Source organism: Emys orbicularis, chromosome 5 (assembly GCF_028017835.1).
Source record: "Emys orbicularis isolate rEmyOrb1 chromosome 5, rEmyOrb1.hap1, whole genome shotgun sequence".
Lineage (NCBI taxonomy): Eukaryota > Metazoa > Chordata > Testudines > Emydidae > Emys > Emys orbicularis.
Genome location: NC_088687.1, coordinates 140,375,457 through 140,380,078, shown reverse-complemented (window position 1 = coordinate 140,380,078; position 4,622 = coordinate 140,375,457). Strand labels below are relative to the sequence as shown.

The 4,622-nt window shown below is 49.7% G+C and overlaps 1 non-coding gene across 1 annotated transcript; it reads left to right on the top strand.

Moving 5' to 3' along the window:
• Positions 1–249: 249 nt before the first annotated feature.
• Positions 250–337, top strand: TRNAS-UGA (transfer RNA serine (anticodon UGA)). The gene has a single exon. It is a non-coding gene; the product is annotated as a tRNA-Ser (tRNA).
• Positions 338–4,622: the final 4,285 nt, after the last annotated feature.

The window sequence follows — 4,622 nt, the reverse complement described above, 5'->3', positions numbered from 1 at the left end:
GTTGACGAAGAGGCAGTGTAGATAGTGCGTTGCTTATGACTTTACTGGCCTCCAGGAGGTGTCCCATAATGCGCCGCTGTGACCGCTCTGGTGGACGTTTTCAACTCCGCTGCTCAGTAGCCAGGTACACAGGAAACAGCCCCTCCCCTGTTAAAGCCCCGGGAACATTTGAATTCCCCTTTCCTGTTTGTTCAGCGTGGAGTGCTCACCAGCACGGCTGATCATGGCAACTCAATATCTCAATATGCAGCCATGATGACTGAGTGGTTAAGGTATTGGACTTGAAATCCCGTGGGGTTTCCCTGTGCAGGTTCAAATCCTGCTCACAGTAAAGGCTGGGTTTCAAACACACTCAACGTCCCCAAAATGCTTCAGCCTGGAATACAGAGGAGGTGGTGGATCTTACTGGTCTGTGGGGAGAAGAGCCTGTACAGGCACAGCTCCAATCCAGCCGTAATAATGTAGACATCTATGAAAAGATCGCATGGGACACGGGGGACAAGGGCTACACCAGGGACACTCAGCAGTGCCACATGAAAATCAAATAGCTTTGGCGGGCATACCAGAAGACCAGGGAGGTGAACAGTTGTTCTGGTTCCTTACTGCAGACATGCCACTTCTACAATTAGCTTCAGTGATGACCTCACAATGACCCCCAAGAGCAACATGGATACCTATGAGGAGTTGGAGTCCCGAGCCACCGCAGGCAACACTGAGGAGGAGCTCTTGGATGAGGAAGAGGAGAATGGGAGACAGGTGAGTGGGGGATCCATTCTCCTGGAGAGCCAGGAGCTGTTTGAAATCCAGGAGCAGTCCAGCCAGTCACAGAGGGGCAGATGTTAGATGTTCCTGTCATCTAATAAACCTCTGTTTTACTGGCTGGCTGAGAGTCACGTCTGACTGCGAAGTGGGGGTGCAGGACCCTCTGGCTTCCCCAGGATCCCGCCTGGGCGGACTCGCTGTGGGAAGCGCACAGAGGGGCAGAGGATGCTGAATGCTCCAAGGTCAGACCCCGGAAGGTGGAAGCTGTGTGAGCTTCTTGCCCTGAAGACAGTCTGCTCACAGAGAGGAGACTTCACCAGAGTCCTGACTGGCTTTGTAGGGAGCAGTTCCAGAGCATCGCCCGGGGACTCCGTGACAGCTTCTCGTGTGTCCGGTACTTCCGTTCCTTCAATTGATATGCTCATTAGTTCATTCACATAATCAGGCAGAAGGCGACTTCTTTCAGAACACAAAATTCTATTCAATGATGAAAAAGAACGCTCAACTGTAGCTGTTGTGACTGGGAGTAGGAAGAGATGAATTCCTACTTCTTTCATCCCAGGAAACAGAACACAAAGATCGGGTCGAGCCACTAGTGATGATAAAAAAGAAGTTGAAGTCAAATCTTCATTCATTCGTCGTATGATATTCCACTCTGTGTTCAAATTCTCTATTCTGTCCTGATCACATGGCAGCCCCATTGCTGGTAGTGCCTCACTCCACTTGGTGTTTTATAGGACAGGCATTTGTAAAAGCTACGTAGAGGTTGAGTAGAATCTAGAAGTCGCTGTTGTAGATTTTTAAGAATCAAGTCTGTGTATTTTTTCAGTTGTCTTAACAAACACTTCTTGTCTTCTTCACTTAAGGATTCAATATAAATGCCTTCATTAGTCAACTTCTGGACTGAAGTCTTTGCTTCTTCCAGTACTTTTTCAATTGATAGCTCTCTGATTGATCCAAATGTAGCTTCTATTGCTGGACAAAGATCTACTACTGTTGTAGCAGATGCCTGGATGGCATTGTTTAATGATCCAAGTGGTTTCAACAGTAGACTTATGAGAGAGAGAATGGCAATAGTCTTCTCTGAACGTAGTAGCAAAAGTAATCCACCAGCCTCACTACTTAGATCCATCCCATCTTGGTAGATACTTTTCAAAGCCAGTAATAACGGCTGGAGTAATTTTAAGACAGCAGCCAAGGATCGCCAGAAAAGCCAGCGGGTTTTCCCAGGTTGGACTAATTTGAACTTCAGTCCCAGTGTATCTTCTATATTTTCCAAGATTTTCAGTCTTTTTGGACTCTTGCTGAAAAAAGAATATAATGAAGACATTAAATTTATAACTTTTTTAATGTCTTTTGAAGATTCTGCAGCTTGTACTAGTGCTAGTTGGAGTAGATGGCCTCTGCAGTGTGTATAGGAGAGATTAGGGTTACACTTTTCTCTGACCAAAGCTTGTACTCCACCATGTCTTCCAGAGAAGTTTGCAGCTTCATCAAATGCACAAGCAGCCATCTGTTTGGGGTCCAATTGACAAGCATTTAACTCTTCTAAGAAGTGAGATGTCACAGCTGCAGCCGATGTGTCTTCTATAACTTGAACATCTAGAAATGCATCTACTGGCCTACTCCTGACATCAAGATAACGTACACAATAACTTGATACTTGATGCCCATCGGTGCATTCATCAGCCATGTATGCAAATTTTTTGAATGTGGTGAGAGAGTTCTTCACTTTTTCAACTGTTGAGTCTTTCACTGTTGTACTGCATGCTTCTAGCCAGTCAGTTGAGTTTCTTGCAGAAAGATAGTGAGCATTTGCTGGTCTTGTTCGGAACCAGTGTTCAACTTCAGGATGAACAAGTGACAAAGCACTTAACATTGGCCTCCAGTTTGTAGTGTGTGGTATCTCTTGCTTAAATAGAAAGTATGATGCCACAGCCATGTTTGTTCGCATGAACTGAGTTGTGTCTCCAGCATTCTTAAAAGCCTCATTAACATTCACCGGTGTTGTCCTTAGTCTGTAGAGACTCAGAGTTCAGAGGTGCTTTCACATGAGTTCACCTCCCAGGTGGGGGACAAGAAGGCACCTTGCTCGTTCCTCCAGCTGCTCACTGTTCGCTCTGGCCATTGTTCGTTGTGCCACCGTTCACTCCATTGCTCTCTTGCCAATGGCCCTGCACCATCACCTTCTGCTGCCACCTGCCACTGTGACCTCTGCGAGTTGGTCTCTTGAGGTTCCACTCAGCTCTCAGTGATTTCAGCTGAGCTCTCAGTGGGGGAACCTCACTGCTAGTGCAGGCTGGGCCCTCTCTTCCACAGAAGCACTGTCCCACAGCAGGTCTAAGCAATTAGACCTGATTATCAGTGATTTCAGCTGTAGTGGTCACTTAACAAAACAAAAGACTATCTATGGAGACTAATCAGCTCTGTCTTTAAACAGTGGAGAGGGGCAAGTACAAATAGTACTTGTGACTCAGGCAGACCATCAAGCAAAACACCTGTCCCCACCCTCTCTCTTGATGCCCTCAATCAGCACAGGCTAAGGCCTTGGCTACACTTGCGAGTTACAGCGCTGTAAAGCCGCCCCCAACGCTGTAACTCACTCCCCGTCCACACTGGCAAGGCATTTGCAGCGCTGTATCTCCTTGGTTGCAGCGCTGCATGTACTCCACCTCCCTGAGAGGAATAGCGAGTATTGTGCTGCCGCTGCAGCGCTGCGGCGCCAGTGTGGCCGCCCAATGCGCTGTGAATGGCCTCCAGAATTATTCAGCAGTATCCCACAATGCCTGTTCTAGCCACTCTGGTCATCAGTTCAAACTCTACTGCCCTGGCCTCAGGTAACCAACCATGTGACCCACCCTTTACATTCCCTGGGAATTTTAAAAATCCCCTTCCTGTTTGCTCAGCCCGGCGTGGCGTGGAGTGCTATCAGCGAATCTTTCCAGGTGACCATGCCTCCACGCGCCAAGCGAGCCCCAGCATGGAGCAATGGCGAGTTGCTGGACCTCATCAGTGTTTGGGGGGAGGAAGCTGTCCAGTCCCAGCTGCGCTCCAGCCGTAGGAATTACGATACCTTCGGGAAGGTATCAAAGGACATGATGGAAAGGGGCCATGACCGGGACACCCTGCAGTGCAGGATTAAAGTGAAGGAGCTGCGGAGTGCCTACCGCAAAGCCCGCGACGCAAACGGCCGCTCGGGTGCTCCCCCTGCGACCTGCCAATTCTACAAAGAGCTGGATGCGATACTTGGGGTTAACCCCACCTCCACTCCGAGCACCACCATGGACACTTCAGAGCCGGTGTGGGGGAAGGGGGGAGGAAGAGGAGGAGGAGGAGGAAAACGGGAGTGATGGTGGTGGGCCGGATGGAGACACCCCAGAATCCCTGGAGCCATGCAGCCAGGAGCTCTTCTCGAGCCAGGAGGAAGGTAGCCAGTCGCAGCGGCCAGTACTTGGTGGAGGACAAACAGAAGAGCAGGTTCCCGGTAAGCGTTTTTTTTTTTCGGGAAGGAATTTTTTCAGTGCGGGCTCTTTGGGAGAGGAGGGTTAGGCATGCATGCCTAGATGCAGAATAGTGCATTGATGTGGTTTATCACATCGCGGTAATCGGCCTCGGTAATCTCCTCGAATGTCTCATCCAGAACGTGTGCAATGTGCTTGCGCAGGTTTATCGGGAGAGCCACCGTGGCCCTTGTCCCAGACAGGCTAACGTGTCCGCGCCACTGTGCCGCGAGCGGCGGGGGGACCATTGCTGCACACAGGCAAGCTGCATATGGGCCAGGGCGGAAGCCGCATTGCCATAGAAGACCCTCCCTTGCTTCCCAGGTCACCCTCAGCAGCGAGATATCGTCCAGGACGAAC